Source organism: Heterocephalus glaber, unplaced genomic scaffold (genome assembly GCF_053883595.1).
Source record: "Heterocephalus glaber isolate CG9 unplaced genomic scaffold, H.glaber_assembly_v1.0 deba00001504, whole genome shotgun sequence".
In the NCBI taxonomy this organism is placed as follows: domain Eukaryota; kingdom Metazoa; phylum Chordata; class Mammalia; order Rodentia; family Bathyergidae; genus Heterocephalus; species Heterocephalus glaber.
Window position 1 is genome coordinate 41,574,327 of NW_028258324.1, and position 25,689 is coordinate 41,600,015.

A 25,689-nucleotide genomic window follows, 5' to 3' on the forward strand; every position below is an offset into this window, starting at 1 on the left:
TCCAGATGTTCTGGTCACTCACCTAGGTGTCTGATGCATATCTGGGCTTAATGAACCGGGTGACACTAATTACAGTATAGTCCCAAGTCATGCTTATCCCTTAGAGAAGTATGCAAGCCTGGCTATTGTGAGTTTACTGTTGATTTTTATTTTAATAAAAGTCTCTCCAAAGGGAGACCTGGAACCCCAGAAAGCACCAACTTTTAAAGAAAGAAAAGGATACAGCCTGGGGGATGAACAACAGTTTAATTCCTCTGGCACTATTTGACAATCACAAAGGAAAGAAGCAAGGCTTTTATATATGTAGGAAAGCAGCTTAGTTTTTCTGGCTATTGTCTTTCTGATTTTAACCTCTGATGATAACCAGTGACTTTAAGTGACTCATAAAAGCTACAGGAGAATTCACAAGTGCCCTGTTTCCATTGACCAATCCCATACATCAAAGAGCTCACTGCAGCCCTCTTCTTATCAGGTAGTATCAAGAGAGCAGGAGGATTTCAGCCAAAATCAAGCCCACCAGCCCACCATAAACATCACAGATGTACATAGTGAGTCCTATCTCTCTTACCACCCTTAGAGTCATTGCTTCTCAGGCCTCTGATCCTGGAAAATGGTAAATAAGAAAACTAGGAAAACCTGTTTTTGTCCTGTGAGACTTTTACAAGGTCTCAAAGTTTTCCGACATTCTTTTGACAAACAGACTTGTGGAATTTCCCAGAAACGACTTAATTCTCTTAGTTAACAAACTTTTTGTGATCTATTCTTACAACTGGATAGCGAATTCTACCATTTCCCACACTTTACCTTCTTCACATGCACCTCCAGGTGCAATTCTAATGTCTTTATTTTCACTGATTTCCTTGAGAGCCTATTCCCTCTCTGACTATATATTAATTTCTGTCTATCTTAGCTGCCTATAATATCATGACCAGAAAGTATATAGCACTCTCTCTGGCTCTTCTTTTCTGTAACTGGCTCCTGGCTGCCATGAAATGAGCAGAATTTCTAAACAAGACCCTTCTGTCAGGCCTTTCCTGCTTTGTAGCCAGCCAAACATGGATTGAAAATTGGGCCTAAAATAAAATTACCTTTAAGTTAGACATATTGGTTAATTGATTCCACTAACAAGAAAGTTACTAAGACACTATTCAAGATCAGCATGCCATGGCTCCCAGGCATGAGGAGGCTTCCAGTTAGGCTTGCTGCAGCTATGAGCCCAGAGGAGGTGAGCCACATGGACAGCAGGAACACACACCAACCCTACCCCCTCCCCCAAGTCAAAATGAGAAGACAAGTAAACAAACCATAGAAAAAGACTTCCAGATCACCTACAGCAACTCCAAAGGGAAACGAGATGGAAAAATCTGATACTCAACCACCTGGACTCCCTGAACTAGCAAAGAAAGAAGATCTGGAAAAAATGAAATCAGAAATAATTTCTCACAAAACAGCAGTGACTGTGCCCATAGTGCAAGACATGATTAATAAATCTAGAGAGGATACAGATAAAAAATAGAGGAGTTGAGGAACATGATGGAATGCCAACATAGGAAACAAATTGAGTCCATAAAACAGATGCAAACAGATTTCCAGGAGATTAAAAATTCCATTGAAAGCTTATGCAGCAGAATGAGCCAATGTGAAGACAGAATTTCAGATATATAAGATAAGATTGCAATTAGTGACCAGGAAAAGAAAAAATTCTTTAAAATTTTAAAGGACCACAAGAAATTAATCCAGCAGCTGCTAGACAATGCAAAGAAAAATAACATAAGACTGATTGGAGTCAATGACAAAACAGGAGAGAGTGCAGATGACATAAAAAAACTGTTTACAGAATTGATGACAGAAAATTTCCCAAGCAGGGGAAAATAATTTGACATACAGATAAGCAAGGCATTATAGGACTCCAACTAGCCTTGATCAAAATAAATCTACACATAAGAATATAATTGTTAAGATCTCAGAAACCCAACAGAAGAACAAAATTCTACAAGTACTTAGAGAAAAGAAACAAATCACCTACAAAGGAAAGCCCATCAGAATCACAGCAGAATTCTCAGTGCAAACACTCAAGGCAAGAAGACCTTGCATTGATGTGTTTTAAGCCCTAAAGGAAAACAACCTACAACCCAGATTGATGTACCCAGGGAAACTATCTTTCAAAATTGATGGTGAAATAAGATACTTTCATGACAAAGAGTACCTTAGGAACTTCATGAATACCAAACCAGCACTCCAAAAAATTTCAGGCAAGATCCTAGGAAAAGACAATGAGGATCACAACCCCAGGAAGCCCAGCAAAATGAATCCACCAGGCACAACAAGAAATTAAAACCAACGGGGGAGGATCAAACAAAAAGAAGAAGTCATGACAATGATAACTCAATACATATCAGTTATAACCATCAACGTTAATGGTCTCAACTCACCAATCAAAAGAAATAGACTGGCAGAATGGGTCAAGAAGCAAGATCCAACAATATGTAGCATACAAGAAACACACTTAATTCAAAAAGAAACTCATAGACTGAAAGTTAAAGGGTGGAAAACAATACTCCATGTGACAGGATCCTGAAAAAAAGCAGGAGTAGCTATCCTCTTGGCAGATCAAGTGGAATTCAAACCAACACTGATTAATAGAGACAAAGAAGGACACAACATCCTTGTAAAGGGAACAATCCAAGAGGAAGAGATGACAATCATAAATATCTATGCACTAGTGCACCCATCGATATAAAAAAAAATACTAATGGACATTAAAAACCATATAAGCACTACTACAATAGTAGTGGGGGGACCTCAATATCCCATTGCCACAAATAGATAGATCAACTGGACAAAAAACAAGCAATGAAATACTAGAACTCAATCAAACTATTGAAGATATAAACCTAACAGATGTTTTCAGAGTGTTTCATCCCACAAAATCAGAATACACATTCTTTTTGGCTACACACAGGTCGTTCACCAAAATAGACCACATACTCATTCATAGAACATATTTAGCTAAGTGCAAAGGAATTGAAGTTATCCCCTATATATTATCAGACCATAATGTGATGAAATTGGAGATCAACAGCAAAAGAAACTGCAAAAACTTCACAAACACATGAAAACTGAACAACACACTTCTGAATAACCAATGGGTCACAGAGGAAATTAAAGAAGAAATCAGACAGTTCCTTCAATTAAATGCCAATGACCATACAACATATGGGAATCTATGGGACACAATGAAAGCAGTCTTACGAGGGATATTATTCATTCAAATAATCATATGAGGAAAACAGAGCAAGCCCAATTAAAGAACCTGATGGTGAACCTCAAGCTTCTAGAACAAGAAGAGCAGGACAAATCCAAAGCTCATACAAGGGAGGAAATTGTAAAGATCAGGGCAGAAATCAATGCAATGGAGACTAAGAAAACAATACAAAAAAATCAATGAAGCCAAGAGTTGGTTCTTTGAAGGAATCAACAAAACTGACAAACCCTTAGCCAACCTTATCAGAAAAAGGGAAGAATAGTCCAAAATCCATGCAATTAGGAATGAAAAGGGTGAAATTACAACAGACCCAGCAGAAATCCAGAGGATCATCAATACCTACTTCCAGAACCTATACGTCAATAAGATGGAAAACACAGAAGAAATGGACAGATTCCTGGACATGTATGAATTACCAAAGTTGAATGAAGAAGACCTAAAAATTCTAAACAACCCAATATCAATCAGTGAAATTTAAAACGTAATTAAAAACTTACCAACCAAGAAAAGCCTGGGTCCTGATGGCTTCACTGCTGAATTCTATAAGACATTTAGAGAGGAACTACTGCCACTACTGTTTAAACTCTTCAACAAAATTGAAAAGGAAGCAATATATCCAAAAGCATTCCTGGAAGCAAACATCACTTTGATCCCCAAAACAAAGAAAGACCCAAGCGAAAAAGAGAACTATAGGCCAATCTCACTAATGAACATAGATGCAAAAATCCTTAATAAGATACTGGCAAACAGAATGTAGAAGATCATCAAGAAGATCATACACCCTGACTTAATGGGATTCATCCCAGTGATGCAGGGATGGTTCAATATACACAAATCAATCAATGTAATACACTATATTAATAGAGCCAAGGACAAAAACCTTATGATCATCTCAATAGATGCAGAAAAAGCATTTGACAAAATCCAACATGCATTTAGGATAAAATCCCTTCCAAAGATCAGAATAGATGTTCTCTACCTCAATCTGATAAAAGGCATCTATGAAAACCCAACAGCCAATATCATACTAAATGGTCAAAAAATGAAATCCTTCACACTAAAATCAGGAACAAGAAAAAGATGTCCACTATTACTACTCCTGTTCAATATAGTTTTGGAAACATTAGCTACAGCAATTAGACAAGAGAAAGAAATAAAATGTATAAAGATAGGAAATGAAGAAGTCAAATTGTCATTATTTACAGATGACATGATACTCTACATAGAAGACCCCAAGAACTCCACCAAAAGTTTTCTAGACTTAATAATCAAAGTCAGTCAAGTAGCTGGTTATAAGGTTAACACACAGAAATCAATAGCTTTCCTCTACATGAATGACAGACTCACTGAGAGAGAAATAGGGCAAACAATTGCTTTCAAAATAGCATCCAAAAAACTGAAATACCTAGGAAGCAACCTAAGAAAAGAAATCAAAGACCTCTTCTCTGAAAACTATAGCACTTTGAAAAAAAAAGAGTGAAGACGATATCAGAAAATGGAAAGACATCCCTCGTTCCTGGGTAGGAAGGATCAACATAGTGAATATGGCCATACTTCCAAAACTGCTATATAGATTCAATTTAATCCCAATTGAAATCCTAGCAGCATATTTCATAGACCTTGAGAAAACAATCCAAAAATTCATTTGGAACAAGAAGAGACCCAGAATAGCAAAAGCAATTCTAGGTAACAGAGACATGGCAGTGGGTGTTACAAGCCCCAACTTGAAACTATACTACAAAGCTACTGTGATTAAAACAGCATGATACTGGCCAAGAAACAGACTTGAAGATCAGTGGAACAGGTTAGAAGATGCAGAAATAACTCCAGACACACTCGGTCACCTCATCTTTGACAAAAGAGCCAAACACCTTCCCTGGAGGAAAGATAGCCTCGTTAATAAATGGTGCTGGAAAAATTGGATTTCAACCTGCCAAAGATTAAAACTAGACCTATTTCTCTCACCATACACTAATCTAAAATCAAAATGGATTAAAAGTCTAAATATTAAAATAGAAACTCTGAACCAGCTGGATTAGAGGTTAGGTAGGACTCTTCAATACATAGGTGTAGGAAAAGACTTTATGAACAAAACCTTAGTTGCCCATGAATTAGCACAAACAATGAACAAGTGGGATCTCTTTTTACTAAAAAGCTTTTTCACAGCAAGAGAAACCACTAGCAGTGTGAAGAGACAATCGACCATGTGGGAAAAAATTTTCACCAGTGGTCCCTCAGACACAGGTCTACTATTGCAAATCTATAAAGAACTTAAAAAAAATCAGACCTCCCAAATTTAAAGACCTAATCAAAAAATGGGCATCTGAAATGAACAGACATTTCTCAAAAAAAGAAGTAGACATGGCAAATAAACACATGAAAAAATGTTCAACATCATTGGTCATTTGATAGATGCAAATGAAAACAACGCTGAGATTCCACCTCACTCCAAAAAGAATGTCTGCTATCATGAAATCAACCAACAACAAATGCTGGTGGGACTGTGGGGAAAGAGGAACACTGCTCCACTGCAGGTGGAAGTGAAGACTGGTGCAACCACTATGGAAATCAGTATGGAGATGCCCCAAAGAACTAGGACTGGAACTCCCATTTGACCCAGCTATTCCCCTGCTGGGTATCTTCCCCAAAGAGTTAAAATAATCATACCACAGTGATATATGTGTGCCCATGTTCATAGTAGCACAGTTTGTAATAGCTAAAACTTGGAAACAGCCCAAATCCCCATCAACTGGAGACTGAATCAAGAAAATGTGATTTTTTTTTAAATGAAGTAACACTCAGCTATCAAAAATGAGCAATTAGAGACATTTATTGCTAAATGGATGCACATTGAGGTGATACTTTTAAGTGAAATGAACTGGACACGTGTAAATACCAAATAGTTTCTCTAGTGTGAGAAACTGAAAGTGTTAATAAGGACTAAAAGCTATAATAGATAATGTTAAACAGGAAGAAAAGGGGCAAAGGGGAGGGGGAAGTAGGAGGGGTAAGGGAAAGGAAAGAAAGAAATGGAATTATTTTGAGAAAATGAATAAAATGGAAACAAAGACTTTGTAAATAGGGAGGGATGGAGGGGTTGAAGAGAGGGCAGGGGAAGGGGGAAAAAATAAGAACCAAGAGAGTATGTAAAGGTGCATATCTCCAATTATGAATGTCATTATATTGTACACCTAAAATGTACCAATAAAAGGATATGCAAAAAACAGACAGTATTCATAATATGCCTTCAGCCTTCCTTTCAAACATCATCTCATGCCACTATTTACTTAGGACTTTAAGCTTCAGCAAATGCAAATTTTCTGTTATACTTCAGCAAACCATGTAGACTTGTCTTCTAGAACATTTATTTATTGTTGCTGCTATAGTTCATATCTTTATGTTCCCAAGACCTTCATATATTGATAGACAAACATGTGAAAGATTATTGGAATGTGAGACATTATTGCTGACTTGTTTTGTACATCCTGTTCAGTGAAAGCTGACCAGGGGGCACAAACTAGAAGGATATATCTCCCTTCCTGACCCCCTCCTTTAGCTCTCTGCTTCCTAGCTACCATGATCTGAGTAGCTTTCTTCTGTCCATGCCCTTCCACCATGCTCTTTCTGTATATAAGCCTGATGAACACAGACTAAAGCTTCTGAAATATGAGCCAAAATATGTCTTCCTCCTCCCTTAAATTGTGGGTGTTAGGTATTTTGTTCTAGTGATAACAGAAGTTTCTAAAACAGATTTGGGTACCCAAAGTGTTGTTGTGATAGTACTACCTGCCTATCTGATTCAGAATCCATTCGAAATTGTTCAGGGGAAGAGTTTGGAAAAGTTTGTAGTGCTAGTTACAGAAGACTTAGAATGTTGTAAATCAAGATTGATGAGAAATTCTGATGAGAACTCAGAACACCCCAATGCGGAAACAATGCAGACTGTAAAGTCCAGGCTCAGTAAGTTTCAGTTGGGAAGAAAGACTCCATTGGCAATTGAACTAAAGACTATGAGTGCTACACTCTAGTAGAAAATTTGTCTACATTTTGCTCATGCCCTAAGACTTTCAGGAGACTGAGATTAAGTGAAGCAGACTAATTAATCTGAAGGAGGAAATTTCAAGGGAGCCCAATAATTAGGCTGTGGTGAGGGTACAGCAGGAAGATTTTAACCAGGTTGATATTGAAAATCAGGAGCAAAAATTGAATTAGAAAAGATTGCAGTTCACTGTAGGGAGCAATGATACATAATTTTAGGGAAAAATCCTAGTTCTCCTGCCTACTGGCCAGCTATGGCATTTTGGCCCCCAGTCAAAATTGAGACTTCAATGATAGGGTGATGCTGTGATGCTCCAGGACAAGATTACACCCACTGAAGACATCCTGGGAGGAACAAAATCTTCATCTACTCAATTCCTCATTGTTCTTGCATTGTTACACTTTGTTCATCCAGATGTACTGAAATCTCTGCAAGTCATTTGTTATACCTTGTTTATCCCAATGTACTGAACTCTCTTCAGTACTGACTCAAATGTCCTGAGTCATTTTTTACATCTGTTTCTCCTGATGTACTGAATAAAAGGTATGGAAAGCTGGGGGCTTTTGTCTTTGCCACCCAGAGCAGCATTGATCAGGCCCAAAGCTCAGCTTCTTCTCCAAGTCTCATTTTTTCTACCTTTCCTGTGTAATAAGTTAATTTGCCTTGTTCTGCCATGGGTCACAGGAGACTAAGACTTACTGCAGAGGTTCTAGTAACATCCCCTTTCCCTGTTCCCTACAGTACACTGTCACCAACAAATTTGAGATTCAGAAAAACTTGCTTGTTTAGAAGATTAAATTAAGAACAAACCAAGGACTTTATATCAGGACAATATGGAAAATGCCTTGTGGACATGTAATGAATTCAAAAAACCTCATCTATGACAGGCTCAAGGACACAAAGCTATAAAACTTTCATTTGAGAAGGCAGCTGTGGGACGTATTGCTTAAGGAGGGCCACCAATGGAATTGGTTTTCTGGGACTTGGTTCATAGCTCTTAGTTATTCATGCACTCAGAGGCCTCTACAGCTATAATTGAAGGGGCGCAATTATTGCTTCACCTGATGACAAACCTTAGGATTATCCATGATGTTCTGATTTTATAGGCATGCAAAATGTAAGAGTTGTGTCAAGAGAGGGTTCTATCCATATTTCAGAGGAAGGGTTGGGAGGTCAGGCAGTATGCCTTGAGGAGGTATTGTGTGAAGCTTTGAGAATAAAGCTGAAAGTAGAGACACCAGAAAGCAGTGAGCAAAACCAGCCCAAGAGAGAAGCATGTAGATTAGCACCAGCCATGCCATAATGGTAAGTCTGCCAAAATTCTTTGGAGTTTGCATCTTGCACCTACTTGCCTGGGGTAGTGGAAATAGGGTTACAGGATTTAATGTTTTCCCTGCTGAATTTCAGTCTCACTTTTGTAACATTTCTTTATATCCATCTATTTCCTTTTGGAATGAGCATGCTGACCTTGGGCCACTGTTTGTCATCAGTGTTTAACTTTTCTTTTGATTTTTAGAGGGGATCACAACTGAGAGTTTGCCTTATGTTTCAGAGGAAATTTGGACTTGGACTTTACTTTTGATGCTATAACTGTTAAGACTTGGGACACTCATAGAGTTGGACTAAATTCATTTTGCATAAGGAGATCCACCTGTGTCTCTGGGGGACCAGGGACAGAATGTTACAGTTTACATCTAAATGTTCATCAAGAACATAATATGCTCATGGGTGGGCTTTTGAAAGTTGATTGGATTATGCAGGCACTATAGCTGACTTGCTGTTAATGAAGCAGACTCTGGTCAGAAAAGGCAGGTCACTGAGGGTGTGAGTTGGAATGGTATATCTCCTTTCCTGGTTCCTCCTTAGCTCTATACTTCTTTGTCACCATGACCTGAGAAACCTCTCTGTCCAAGACTTTCCACCACACTGTTTCTGTGTTCAAGCCTGCCAAACATCGACTCAGACTATTGAAGCATGAGCCAAAATAATCTCCTCTCTTAAATTGCAGCTGTCAGGTATTTTGCCCCATTAGCAAGACAGTGACTAAGACAGTTCCCCTTAACATAAACAAGAATAATTATTGACTTTATATCAATTTGTAAGTTATTTGAAGGGTGATTATTTGACTAGCATAGTCCCCGGAAGAGAATAACACTTAAAAAGTTTACATGGTTTGATTGAATTTAGTTTAAATTTCATTGTTGATGGAGATATGAAATTTTCTGTAGAAGCAAAAAATAAAGAGAACATCCCTGTTTTCAGAACTGGGAAAGCCTGTGGGTAGCACCAATATTCTAAACTAGTCCTTCATTAGGGAAAAGGGTTTTAGTTGATATACCATTGAAAAGAGAATATTCTGAAGAACAAAAATAGAGCCTTAACAAAAACACAGAGGCAGAATATGTGACATGGTAGTAGGATTACATATGTTCTGTATTGCCAGAATATAGAACATATTTTTTTTGAGCCAAGGTCTCACTATGTAGTTTAGGGTTTCCTTTAACTCATTATGTACTCCAGGCTGGCCTCAAACTCATGGCGATTCTCCTTCCTTAGCGTCCCAAGTGCTGAGACCACAGGCATGTGACACATGAAATTTGAAACATAAAATTTTTAGAAATGTGGAGTTAGAGACAGAGCTAGGTAAAATACAGCGTGAAAATAGATTTGGAGACAATTAAGTTTGCATTAATTAATACAATTTATAGATGATATTAATGCTATTTCTGGAAATAAAAAAGACTTTCAGTACAAACAAATTTTATTATTTCTAACCTGAACTTATTATTGATAACTAGAATTTATTTCTGATTTATTATTCCTAACTGTATTATTTCTAACATGTGTCATTATCACATGTGGGGTCATTCTCAACTGAAATAACTGATGTAACTGTATGAAGTTTGCCACTAGATTTATAACCACAGATACTAAACCCTGTATTCTCATAATTAATCTTATGGCAACTTACATACTGAAGGATTTCTCCCAAAAATTTTAGTATTTTTTTCTCAGGTGGTTGATCAGATTAAGTTTTTGCAGTTATAACATGCCAGTGAACCCTGGCATTTAAGTTAATAAGGTATAAATGAAGACATACCTTGTTCTCTGTATGGTTGTAACAGCCTGCTGGGTTTCATCAATCATGAAGCAGTTCATGTTGAGACTAAACAACAGGAAAAACACTAACAATGGTGGAGAACAGAAGAGTGTTCTTGCTTTTGAATGACAATGGGAATATACCTGTCATACCAAAAAGTGACAACCTACCATATGAATACTCATAAATGTTTGAAAGGCTTTATGTTATAATTGTTTTTGTAAGGATGACATACACTATTTTCAAAGATTAAGTTCCTAGACAGCTGTTATTTAATTAAATAAAAACTATATCAAAAAGTCTGTAAAATTTAAGGTAACATTTATCTTTACGTCCAAATGGCTTAATTCTTGTATGATTTAATTTTTGTACAAGGGGTGGTGAAAATGTATGGTTAGTATTTTAAATTTTTTAAAATTATTACAGAAAAAAGACACATGATCATTAATCTCCCTTGCAATACTCTCCCTCACTTCCATTTATTCATTTTTCCTTGGAATTTTCTGAAGCATTTCTGGAAGTCCTCTTTTGTCAGTGTCTTTCTGAGGTCTGATCAAAAATATAATGTATGCTGTTGCCAAGTGCCATTTAATGGAAAGGCAGTTTTATAAAAACATTACAGGTGCCCTCATCTACCTTATTTACCATAACTTGCCCAAAGCAACTTCTAGTTCTTTTGCAAAGTTAAAATGACCATGAAAGGTAAATGTTTTAAATGAATTCAAGACATCAAGGAAGCCATGTCAGAGCAACTAAAGGCACTCAAAGAGGACTTCTAGATTTGTTTCACTAAAGCGGCAAGAATGATGGGACATGTGTGTAAAATGAGAAGGAACATTGTGAAGGGGACTAATGGCAATGTGTTTTTTTATTATAATGATTTTTAAATGTAAATATTCACTTCATTGTTCAATTGCACATCCTATATATGTCTCATGTTTCCATGAGATCCTTATTTAAGTCAAGATATTTTTTCTGAAAATCTGTATGTCACTCTCTTAGAGTTGTTTACTTATTTAAAACTTTTCTTCAAATATATTTTAATGTTATAAAATCTCTTCACAAAGTAATTTTCTTTTGCTGATAGAGAATAATTATTTGTTTTAAAAATACTTTAAATTATACCTGGCTTTCAGTAGAAATATAATTTCAATCTTCAAGCTGTTTTAGGTCTTCTTTTCTTTTGAAAATTTTATAATAAATTTAACAATGTAAAACTGAATCCTTTTCAAAAGAACATCTAGGTAAGATAAAAGGAACTTAAAACACATACTTTTGATTATTAAGTAATATATACTACTTGAATTACATGTGAATATCTTAAGCTAATAGTGATGTCATTTTTTGTAAATTGATCTACCAAGCCAGGAATATTACTCTTGGGAATATAGTGGGGTTGAAATGGACATGAGTGAAGTTATTACCATTTGGGATTTTTAGCATAAATATGAAAATTAATTAACTCACGTGCTTCTTATTAATGATATTATTAGATTTGGTTTGGAAAAATTTTCCATTCTTCACTAACTACAAACATATAATATTTGTTCATAAAGAATTAGAACAGGAAATTATTAACACAGACCTGTATTTTAAAATGAGAATATCTCTATGATTCAAAATTAAATGCACTATACAAGGCAGAAGATTTAACTTAGTGTGACCTGGCTTCTGAAAGTATATAAATTTTGCAGATATTTGAGATTAAAAGTTATTCACACTAGCAGTTTGTGTGCTAAAGAGAAGGGGCACATCTGCTTCCAGAGACAGGGGAGGGATTCTTCCATTCTATATGCATCTAAAGAAAAGGTTTTGCTAATTGTTGCTTTTTGTTCAGTGGTTTATTTGAAGCTTCATGCATAAGAGGGTGGCATAATACATTAAATCCTAGATTGGGCCAATTTGATTGAAATATACATTGGATTTGATTGATTTTTAATATTCCCATCACCATAAGAAAAGGGAAATTTTCAAATTATTTAAACTTAATTAAAGAATGACTCCTTCTGGCAAATGTGTTTGCCCATTCCTGTAATCACAGCACTTTTAGAGGCTGAGGCAGGAGGATTGTAGTTTCAAGCCCAGCCGAGGAAAATTAAAAATTTAGTGAGACCATGTCTCAAAATAAAGTGAAAAATGAAGGGGCTGGGGATGTAGCTCAGCGCAAAAGTCTTAGGTTCAATGTCCAGTAATACAAAAAATAAAAAAGAAAAGAAATTTTCACTGAAACCAATACTAAGCAAATGTAAAATTATTAGTAAAACAAAAATCAGTACCAAAAGACGGGTCTGAAAGACAAGGGAAAGATATATTTCATTTATGAGTAAGTGAAAAATCAAAATTCATGGTGAGTTTTGAGAAAATATGAAAAAAGTCTACTACCTCTAACAAAATTCAACTTTTACAAAATTAATTATGTATAAAAATCAAAACAATTGACAAAGTATGTTTAGGCCTCCAAAACAAAAAAGAAAACATGTTATCTAAAACAAATCTAACAACAGAATTGTTCTAAAGTGTTATAGAACAATAATAGGCAGAAATAAATGAAGCAGCTATGAATATGAAGATTAACATTTATCATGGAAATGAAAAAGTCATTAAAAAACAAAAACATAGATCTATACTATGTGCTTATATATGTGTGTGTTTTTACACATCTTTTTTGGTTTTCAGTGATTTTTTCACTTTAATAGTATGTATCCACGGGTTTGTGCATATCTGAAATTCAGTTACAAACACTATGCAAGAACATTAGAGGAGATCAGGATTATGACATACTATCTCTGCAAGATTCTATTCTTAAGGAAAAACAAATTTGAAGCATTTTTGTGAAAATGACAGTATTGTTAAAGTGTGTAAGGAGTCTTCCAGCTGTTTCATTATATAACCCTCAGTGATGGATAATCTTGTCAATTTGATTGATTTGAATGATGCCCTGGAGATTAGGAAAGCATGCTTCTAGCTATGTCTATGAGGGTCATGAGGCTGTAGCATTGCACACTGTAAAGGTGCCTGACCCTTTCTTCTCTAATGGTCTTCTCCTACTCACTTCTTTGGGTGCCATGAGTTGGGCAGCTTTCCTCTGCCATTCCTCCATGCCATAAAATTTCTAGCTTAGAGTCAGCAGACCATGTAAAAATGGAACAGTATATGCATTAACACTATTAAAATAAATTATCTAAAGAATACATGTGATTAACAATCTGGATGATTACACATTTCTAAAATAGGATATATATATATATATATATATATATATATATATATATATATATACTACATTTTTCCAGTCATTGAAAGCTTTGATACTAATGCAGTCAGGATAGCAAGTTTAAAATTGGTGTGCATGCACAGTGTTTATAAAAACCTCATCAGTTTGTAATACTAATGTACATTTATTATTTAATAATATATTATTTTTAAATATATTTATTAATTTTATATAAATATGTTAATTTTATATGAATATAAATATAATGTATTAATTTAGCATAAATGAGAAAGGAAGGGAGATAAAGTTAGCTGTGACTAAGAAAGCAAAATTCTCTTCAAATTATAAGGCTGAGATGACAAATATAGATAAAGTCAGCTACAGAGTTTACAAGAAATGATTTTTTCCCAAGGGCAGCCTGTAAATTTAAGGCATCATCACAATGACTTCTTTGAGTGAAACTTCCCTCTTAGTCCATGAAATTAATAGATTCAGAAGAAAATATAATAATTTAATACTCATTTATGATATGTAAAAAAACAGATTCTTAGCAAAATGTGAATAAGATGGACTTCATTAATATAATTAAGACCTAATTCATCAAGAAAATATCATTAATACAAATATGATAGAATAGTTTTAATTAATATGAGTAAGATGGTGATGCTCTATTTCATTGTTTCCATTACTTTGTCCTAGTAGTACAATAAGACAATAAAAAGTAAGAATTAAAGATGTACATATCAAAAAGGGAGACAAAATTCAAATTTCGTACAATGAAACCTTTAAAAAAAAAGTTAACATAAGAGGCTGGGGATTTAGCTCAGTGGTTCTGCCACCTGCCTCCCAAGTGCAAGGTCCCAAGTTCAATTCCAGGTACAAAAAAAAAAAAAAGTTAGTACAAGGTAACCTACTGAATTAAACACAAGATAAATACTTACAATGGATTTTTTGTACCTACCAACAATTGAAAATATATCATTAAAATAAATAATTAATAAACTGTGACAATCAATATACTAAATGTATGTGATTTTTTTTTTTTTGGTACTGGGGATCGAACTCAGGTCCTTGTGCTTGGGCAGCAGGAGATAAAACCATTGAGCTAAATCGCCAGCTCTGTATGTGATTTTTTAGAAATATAAAACATGTTTTAAGAGGTATTAAATTCTTAAACTAACAAAGCAAGATGTTAATTTTCTTATTTTAAATGAAAAGTCACCAGGACAGTTATAAAATTATTTTTAATAGAATTTAGAAATAGGTCCTAAATTTCATATAAAAATTTCAAAGAATGGACAAAATAATTTTGCCAAATGACATATTTAATTTCCCTTGTCAGATTTCAACACATTATAAAAGTTGGTAATTAAAACAATATCATTGTAGAACCAACATAAAGAAATTGACCAATGGTTCAAAAAAAGAAACTTAGCCTGAAACCTACAAATTTATAGACTTCATATATGACAGAGGTAACTACAAGTCAGGAGGAAGTGAATATTTTATCCAATAAAATGACCCTTAAACAATATTGTATTACTATTTAAAAAGATAACATATTGCTGGTCTTTTTGAATGTTTACCATTTGGAATAAAATATTTCAATTTATAAACAACTTTCTAAGGCTGATGATGGTTTCAGTACATCACCAATTAGAGAAATAGATATAAGATGTGGTCTCTGAGACATCTATAAATTTACTAAACAGAAAATTATGAACACTTTGAGATTGGAGGGAAATCTTTGTTTCAAGTTGCCTAGCATCCTCTCTCCCGATGGTAAAAATGTAGGACATTACTATAGTTTAAATTAGGATTTCACTGTCTTTTCCAGTATCACTTTTTTAAACAGAGGCACTTGTAACTACTGCATTCACAGAACCTTGTGTACAATGAATTTTTCCAAGGAATGTCCTGAAACTAGGCAAAATTATTTTGCACTATTTAGTACACTTGCAGGTGAGAACAGTTTCATTTCTTTTAAATCATGTTCTTTATTTTCTAAAATAAGTTGTATGTACTATTTATAAACCATTTAGTACCTTTAATGTGCACAGAAAAAAAAAAAAAAGAAGAGAAAAATGTCCTACATAGCTGAAAGAGAAAAGGAAGCAGCAGGGGTAAAAAGAAAGACTATCTTTTGAGTTTAAGGCTAGAATTGCTCACAATACCTGAGCAAAATTTCCAGGGTGCAGAGTATCTATGCAGGTCAGCAGTAATTCTGCCATCTGAAAGCTTTGATTCCTTGTAGCTGGGCACTTTTAAAAGCTGTTCATTCCTTACGGTAAACTTAGCATTTCTGCTGTCCTGGCAACTATGCACTCGGTGCACAGCCTGCATCTGGCTGTTAAGTTATTCTTGTCAGATTACCTCTTCCCGCAGACAAACTGGAGCCAGCGGAGGGAGTCTTAGGCCGGCTGCAGCATACTGCAATCATGTACTACAGTCAGAGAGCTGTAACTACCACTCACAGGTTGCTTTTCCTGGATGTGTAGGATTTTAAAAAATGCTTTGAATTATGCAGAAATTTTGATCTTTTAGAGCACACAATATTTTAAGTATTTTAATTGATTTGTTCTCTCAGAATTTTTAATTGCAAGCATCAGAATCTGGCTTTGGCTTATTTAAATTGGGAATTTAACAAAAGAAAACTCAGTAGCTCACACATTTTACTAGGTCTCTGGAATCAGGTGTCTAAGCTGTGTAGCCACAGGTAATGTCAAGAGTTGTATCACGTAACAGTTACATAAATGCTCATTTGCAAATATCCGCTAGTACAGGTGCTGCCAAGTGCACCAGTGACTCCAATAGCACCAACTCGTAATACTGAGAGTGCTGAGGAGCCAGGTTTATACAGTCACCACTGCGGGTGGTGGCTATGCAGCCTTCAAAAAAATAACTTCATCATAATGACTGCTTTTAGGGTTTTTTATTGTTTTCTGAGTTTTATTTATTTTTTTTATATTTTGGAATTCCAGTTGCTGGAAGTGGAAATTACTGATGAATCCTACATGATATGCCACTGTCTTGACTCTCATGTGCCTAAGAAAGCAAGTAATGTGCTGTTGAATCTTCAGTAATAGGAAGTGAATTGTGCTTTATTACTTGACATGGTAATTCATGGGCAGTGGTTTTACATTTTTTAATATATGATGGATATGATATAGAAAATATTTTTACCAATATTATACCTATCTTCTTGTAATATCTTAGCATTCTTAAGTTTGATGTGATAGTCTTTGAGATTTTTCTGCTTGAGCTATTTGCCCCATATTTCTATCTTGTTGACTGGTTTTATATATTACTGCCATACTTAGGATTCAATGCATTACTCAAATATTCAGAATGACTATATTCCATTGAAAACGAACACATCACTGTAGTTTTGTGGGGGTTTTTTTGAGACAGGGTATAGCGATGTAGTTTAGGCTAGCCTTAAACTTACTATATAGCCCAGGCTGGCTTCAAAATTGCAATGATCCTGCTGCCTCAACTTCCTGAGTGCTGGAATTTCAAGCATGCACCACCACACTTAGCTACATGCTCTTATTTTATTTTATTTTATTAATAGCATATGTTTGCAGTACATAACGTTTACATTCCTTGTGGCGAGTTGGTACATGTACCTAATACATCTTAATTCCTTTTATATTGTTTCGCTCCCCTCTCTCCTCCTCTCCATTTGAGAAAGAGCTCCTTACTTCCTACTATGTATTTTTATCTTGCTTTTTATTTATAATTAAAGTTTCTCATATAAGAAAAACAAGATGATATGTATGTTTGTGTGTCTGATTTATTTCACTTAACATTGCCATCTCAATTATGTACCCATTTTCCTACAAATGACTCAAGTTTATCTTTTTATGGCAGAGTAGTGCACCATTAGGAGTAATACCACGTTTTCTCTATCCATCCACATCAATTTCAAGGAAATACAGACCAACACCCTGAAAACAAGAAGTAATTCTCTAGCTCACAGAGTTTTTTGAGTTTTGTTGCTAGTAAGCCTGGAATCAGTCATGGCTTTAAACATGGAGTATTTGAACTATAGAAGAACTCTGGGGAAAAGGTGAGTTTCCTATCAGATTCTTACTCTTAATTTACAGGAATGAAGCTGGTTCTTGCAATTACAAAAATAAAAATAAAGTATCACTTCTTGGTTGAGTTTGTTGTGTATTTTTCCGGTGCCCTTTGTATCCTGGTTTGTCTGGAAGACTTAAGAAATATTTATACAAAGTTTATACTGAGTAACATTTCACCCTATTTTATGTATATGGGTGGATAGAGCAACATAAAACATTGAAGAAATATAATACCGAATTTTTAATTTAGTCATCTATAATAAAATTGAACATTAGAATTGTGAGTAGTTTTATTTACTATAAAATATTGAATATTATAATTTCATTTTTAAAATTCAATCTTAAATATTCAATTTTTTAATTAAATTCTTTTATTGGTACATTGTAGGTATATAACACAATTACATTTCTCATTGGGAATTGTACCTTTACATAATGCATCTTGGTTCGTATTTTTTCCCCATTCCTAGTCCTCCCTTCACGCCCTCCACCCTTCCCTATTTGCAAAGACCTTATTTCCATTTTTTCCATGTCTCATCATTTTCCCTTTCCCTTCTTTCCTTTCCCCTGCCCCTCCCACTACCCCTACCCCTTTGGACCTTTTCTTCCTATTTTGCATTATCAATTATTCATTCTAATCAATGGTACATTTTAGGTAAACAATATAATGACATTCATCATTGGAAATTTGCACCTTTACATAGTCTCTCTTGCTTCTTATTTTTCACCCTTGCCCAGCCCTCCCTTCAACCCCTCCAGTCCTCCCTATTTACAAAGATTTTGTTTCTATTTTTCCATTTTCTCTTATTAATCTCATTCCCTTCTATCCTTTCCCCTAGCCCTCCCACTTCCTTCCCCTTTGCCCCTTTTCTTCCTATTTCACATTACCTGTTATACATTTAGTCCTTATTTACACTTTCAGTATTCAATTTAATATTTTTATTGTAAACCTATACTCAATATGCAATGTATATTTCATATTTTAATATTTATAGAATATTTTGAATAAAAAATAGTTTCATTTTTCAGTTTCTCAAATTTTAATAACAAGAATAAAAATCTATATGAAAATATATATGTAAATGTCTGAATCAATATTGAGAAAAAGAATAGAGATTGAATGTTGGCTATTGTGTTTTGACTGATCTATTTGGAAGGAAATAGGTACAGAATGGTAATATAGTACGAAACTAAGTAAACTTAACCCAGAATGTGTCTATATTGTAAGACCTTTCATTGCCGGTTCTCTGATCTATAATGCACAAATAATATTAATTTTTTCTCAGTAGATATGTTTTGTGAAAATAAAGCAAATATATTAAGAGCAGTAATAAACTTCATGGTAAAGCTATTATTAATATATTGTGGTTATTTAATAATGATTTAAATTTAATTAAAAAGTGTGAATGACTATCTATTCAAAATAGAAAATAAATTTGTGTACCATGCATGAAATTCTTTGTTGGTCTTAAATATGGCTTTCTATCTCAAAATAAAATTATAAAAAATTGTATTCCACAAATTTTTAATGATTACTTTTTAATACAAGCTGTTTACTTCATGGCATTTTGAATTGTTCTTCAGTTTCTTTTTTCAAAATCTCAGAAGTAGTAAAGAACTCTCCTTAGTTGTATCATCATAACAAAAGGTTCTTCTATAAATAATTTAGGGACAAAGACCATGAACATAAAGGAAAATAAGTTATGGAAAATAGAAAATGTATATGATATGCTGAAGCTGAAAGCCTCCTCAATTTCATGACTATTTGAGCATGAAAACTGCTCTAAAATGTTAATGGTTTTAAATGAATAGATTACACTCTGGGATCCAAATTGAGACCCTGAAGATCTTAAAAATTATAAAAGTTAATAACTTACTAACTCGGAACTGTAAATTAAAAAATAGTTTCTGTGAGAATATTTACTTTCTAAAGTACAATTCAAAAAAAATGCAGGGATTTGGGAAGGAGCATCACCTAGTCTTTAAAGAGCTACCGCATAGTCATGCTTTTAATTAGTATGTATTTAATTAATTATGACATTTCTTTATACATGTCACAGATACTTCAAATTTATATCCCTGCACATACAAACACATGTATGCAACATATATACCCTTCACTTAAAATTGCCAAATCACTTAAAATTAAAATTAAAATCACTTACAATTGCCAAATTTTGTATGTAGCTAGAGTTTAATGATAATAAAATCCGAAGCAGATGAATTATTAGATGCAGAGAATATGAACTCACAACATTTTGAAGTTATTCCCAAATATGAAGTCACTCATTGATAAATGGAAAATGTGTAGCCTCATTACCAGTGATAATTACCTAAAAGAATAGTGTCACTATTAAGCAAAAAAAAAAGTATGAAAGTTTCAAAAGGCAGATGGTTCAAGGACTATTTTATGAACTCAAAAATCTTTAAGCAGCAAACACATAGATAAAAGGATACATCAGAGATAACCAGAGAGAACGTTCTTTTGTATATAACAGGAAGGTTCCAAATCACAAAAATAGTAGTACTGGTGGTAGAAAAGAGACTTTCATGCAATTTATGTTAGTGTTAACTTCCAAGGAAAAGCTAACATTTTTGAAACAAACCTATAGTGGTAGACATGGAATAAAGTGAACAATTGACTTGCCTTTGACTAGATAAACTATGTTGCAAAAAACCATAAAAAAGTTAATCTATAATTTTTTGAATAACATGGAAATTGTGGATATAAACCCTCAAACTACAAACTTATTCATAATAATTTTTTTAGAAAGCCAAGATCATGAAAGATCAGCCATGTTGATACATAAAAGAGTTATGGGCATGTAACCACAGATAAGTATGTTCTTTTGGCTATATATTTTCTACATGATAGGCCATGCTCAATATGGAGTTCAGGGCCAAGGGGCCAAGTTTATTGTAATGATTAATCACTTCTAGGGTAGGACATAAATGGAATCTTGGATACTACATTCCATAAAAATGATGTATATGAATGATTCACTCCAAAAGCCTGTGCTATCTAACATGAGAGCTGCCAAAATGTAATGATTTTGGAAGTTTACTCCTCTAAATCATGCATATGTTGGTTGATTTTATTCGCATTTTCAAATGGTCTTTAGACTTATTCTGCAAATTATAGATGACCTGTAGTCTTGTTTAATTTCTCAGTATTTCAGGATTTTCCTTCTGTCTTTCTCTTTTTTTAGATTCCATTTGATTCCATTGTTCTGGGAAGAAAATTCCTAAAATGCCTATCCTTCAAAATGCATTACTGAGTGTTTATGGCATAGAATATTGTTGATTTTTGTTTGTTTATTTGTTTGTTTTTGGTACCAGGGATCAAACTCAGGACCTTGCACTTGCAAGGGAGGCATTGGAACCACTGAGCTAAATCCCCAGCCCATAATATTGTCTATTTTGAGGAAAGCTTCATATGAATTTGAGAATAATATGTACACTCTGCTATTGTTAGATGGAATATTTTGTAACTGATCAGTTAGAACCAGTTGACAAATATTTTTGGTCTTGTCATCTGGTGGATTTTTTTCTTGTTTTGTCATTTATAATGAGAGCAGTGTGTTAAGTCCTCAAGTATAAAGCATATTTTCTCAATTTTTTTTTCTGTAACAGAATCTACACCTACTCTTATGGCTGGTATGAATTGATGTTCCCATTTCTTCTTTGTGGTACTTCCTCAGACTCTATGACATGTTTGAGGTCTTCCACCAGGTAAACTGAAGCACTGACTTGTAAATTCAGTCAAAATTTCAGCTTCTTAATTTATTTTTTTACTTTAGCTCTTTGTCTTCTGATAGCATGGCTTCTCCCCCCCACCCCCACCCTGCACCCACAGCCTTCTCCAGCTTTTTTCCCCTTATTTAGCTCTCAGAATCTCCTAAAGTCAGATAGAAGAATGTCTTCTGAATAGCTTACACATTGATCTTTCTCTTCCTTAAATAAACAGAATTCTGGTAAATTTTTGTTCTTCTTCTCTGTTCCTCTCAATAGGAAGAACAGCAGTGAATTTTTTCACAGAAAGGTGAAGGAGGCCTTCCCTCCAGACTAAAATAGGGTCCCACCTGTAGGAGGGAGATGTGCCTGCCAAACTAGGAATGGTAGCTCATAGGTTCCAGAAGTATGGTGGATTCTGCCATGATGGGTAAGGGGGCACAAGCACTTCCCCACAACTAGCCTTACCCCAGAGATGAATATTGGCATGGTTTTGTCTGCCATGCTCCCAAATGCTTTAATTTAGACAACCACAAATATCCTCCTCATGTCTGCCAGCCCTACTGGGTCATAGTACCATCTTGTCCATTGCTCTTTACTCCATGTCCCTCCTGGGATATCTCTGGGTCTGTAATGCCAGCTGGCCCCGTCCTTATCCTTTGTTTGATTTTGTCTTTATGATGTCCTCAACTTTGTGTTTGTCTACTTATCTAAACCAATAAATGGTTTTAATTGTTACAAAGAGGTATTTCCAGACTTCTATTTTTTAAACCATAACCATTTTCCCATGAATTCTTTACATTAATTACAATTCCATATATATATATATATAAACACATATATACACACACATATATATATACATATATATACACACATAAACACACACACATACATGCACACACACACACACACACACACATATCAGATTCTAAAACCATACTAGTGGGACTGGCTGGTGCTTTTAGATCCCTGAAAATTTGAGGCTGCCTCTTGCTAGTCTTCAGATATATCAGAACTGATTGATGTTATCAGACCTCAGAAAAATGAGCCAATGATATATATTAGGACACACATACCTAGGCATGAGTGCAGGAACTAAAATGATATTATCTTTTTTTGTCTTTATCTCTTTTCAGAAGCACACAAGGAAGATCTTAAAAATGTGAGGTTTTTGTCTTTTTTTTTTTTTTTCCGGTACTGGGGATCGAACTCAGGACAACTATGCTGAATCCCTGGCCCCAAATGTGAAGACTTCATTTTTACAAAAGGGTAACTAAATGACTGTCATTAAAATATCACCCTAAAATGTGTTTTCCACAATAATGACTGATTTAAAACAGAATATTAAAACAATTTCTTGTGAGTTACATAAAAATACAAAAGTACTATTTATTATTCCCCAGGCAGACCACTAACTATCTAGTCTATTTTTAATTATATGCCTAAAATTAAGTTTAAAAATATTATAATCCTACATAGACAACACATCTAAAAGAACACTTTGGTTTAAAGTCATAATTTTATATGTCTTATGTACTTTTTTTGTTGACCTGCTAATCTATATACAATAGTTCACTAAAGTGACCATGAGCTGCTGAATTTTATATTTGCTTTTACGCTCATATTTTTAATTCTATTTTCTGGTTTTATCTTTCCCCCCCTCTGCATAGACTTCTCTGTCTCTTTGGGCTATTACCAAAAAAAATAAATAAATAAAGTAAAACAGTTGAAACATTTATATAGATGTTCAAGGGTTACTATACTTATTTGGGATATTGAAGGAAGATGGTTTAAAACTCAGTCATTGCCACAGAAATTGGTAGGCTCAAATTTTATACATAGGTACCAACACAAACCTCAAAATCTGATGACGTAAAAGTTACATGGTTTGGTTAACATGTATATTTCTCTGTGCAACATTCTGGTACATATATCAACATGATAAAATTCTCCCAAAAGTTCTGTTTAAATTCATTTTTAGATAAATAGGTACTCGTGTAATTCATCTAGACTTAAGTAAACTTTTAGTAAATGAGTTAATTTAAATTAATTGGTAAAATAAAAGTAAACATATTTAAAATTGGTGACTTACATTTTGACTAGGTAATTATTCAACCAATTTATTTTTATTATTTCTCAACACAATTTTAGGAGCTTTTTGACGAAAAAAATCAATCACAGTATCAGTTATGTTTACTCAATGTCTTCATTTCTATAAATAACAAAATTTGTTGTTAAGACAGGTGAATTATAAAAATATAAAAACATTTATAATAAAACATATGAGTCATCAGTTCTAAACATCAATTCAAGTGTTCTTGGCTTCTTGAGGTTTGTAAAAAGGAAAATATTTGCATGTATTAAATATGTTGAATAAATTATTAATATAGTCAACAGATTTAAAATTACATTCTTAGGACTAAGAGTTGAAATTCATGTATAAGATATGAATAATTATATATAGGATATGAATATATATTTATGGCTGCAAAGAGATCCCTCGTGGCTAAAAAAACTGTTGGACAAAATTCTTTTACAGCTTGTCTCTAGAGGCCTGCCCACAGCCTCATGTGGTCATAGGTGGGGCTTTTTGGAGGTGGCTGGATCTAGGGTGTGTGCTACTGGGATCATATGATGCTGAGATTGATTCATAATGTGATGCTAGGATTAAGACGGCCCCACCCTGGGTCTGAGTGCTACTGCCTTAAGGGTAGGTAGCCAGGATAAGTTATAAAGGACAGAAAGGGGGTTGTTGCTTGCTGCCTCTACACTACCCTGCTGCTTTGCTGGCTTCCTGCTTGCCATGGACTGTTTCTCCTCTGTGATGCTCTTCTGTCATGCTGTTCTGCCTTGGAGCCAGCCAAATATAAACTGAAACCTCTACAAACTGTGAACCAAAAATAAACCTTCCCTCCTTTACCTTTGAATGTTAAGTATTTTGTCTCAGCAACAAAAAGAGTAACTAAGACACTCTCCTTGACTTGAAAAAGTAAGTGCTTAAAACAATTTTCTTCAATTTTATCTCATAATGAATGACCTATCCAGTTTTCCTAGGAGTTTTTGTGGCCCTATCACAACAAATATTACTAAAAAAATTACATGTAATTAAGTTTCTATAATTAAAATGTTATATAGTTTTCACAATTCAAAATTTAATACACTTACATAAAACAAAAATCTCAGCATCAATCTAGATAGTTTTTTTATTATATTGATTTGCTCGGTAAAAGTTTATAAAAAGACATACTCAACAAACAAAAGAATGTATATTTTATTAAGGTAATTTTTTATGTTTTCTGCTATTGTATTTAAAATTAGTTTGAAGAGAAACTAGTTTATTTAAATGTGAGGGTGTTATGAAGTTTTTTAAGTGATTGGTTTATACCTCTGATTAAGTGGACAAATACTATTTTATGTTATTTTAGTATATTTTATTACACATGATATATGACTAAAGATACATATCAATATAAACACATAGATATCTAAGGACTAAATATATTTATGGACATTATCACAAATGTACAAAGGTTATAAACTTAATACATAAGTTTATTACATATAAAGTAAGCAATATGTTTGCTCTTTTATGCAGTATGCAATGAATCTGAATTTAAACATATAAATGATCAAAATTGTTTGCCTTTCTGCTTCTTGTATTCAATAGAGTTCAGTTCTTTCATTTATGCTTGATGTACATCTATGATCAAATAAACATTTTGTTATTATATGCATGAACTATATATTGTGGCTAAGTCTATTTATAATTACTAATATTGTTTTCATAACTTGCAGGATGTCTAAAGTTATTTTGTGACTATTCTCAGTCCTGCTACCCTATGTAGAGTTAAAGGACTCTAAATCACACTCAAAAGCTGAGTTAATATATGTAAAAGATTTTTGTTTACCTATGTTGCTAATTAATGCTAACTTCTTTCTATGTCACAGAATTTTATGTTCCCCAGATATAAATGCAAATTTTAGAAAAACACCCTTTCATCCTAATATCTTCCAAACTAAAATTGTTTGTAATGATAGACTTTTTCAGGTTTGTGTTTTGTTTAAATGTTTCTAATTGTTTTATCACTTTTGTCTCTAAATAGAAATTGTTTTGCTTTTATTAGTTTTATTTAACAATTCCTTTATAAAACTTTGTAACTTTTCTACACTAACATTCTACAAAAATATGAATAACAACCTAAACTGTACTATAGCTATACATATAACATGGATAGAAAATGATACTCACAA

At 33.9% G+C, this 25,689-nt stretch overlaps 1 long non-coding RNA gene across 1 annotated transcript in view; it reads right to left on the reverse strand.

The window, feature by feature from the left end:
• LOC147825320 (uncharacterized) overlaps nucleotides 1–15,899 on the reverse strand; it is a 34,448-nt gene extending 18,549 nt beyond the window's left edge. Inside the window, exon 1 of the long non-coding RNA XR_015440762.1 lies at nucleotides 15,793–15,899. This is a non-coding gene — a long non-coding RNA (uncharacterized LOC147825320). The remainder of the gene's footprint in view (nucleotides 1–15,792) is intronic.
• Nucleotides 15,900–25,689: the final 9,790 nt, after the last annotated feature.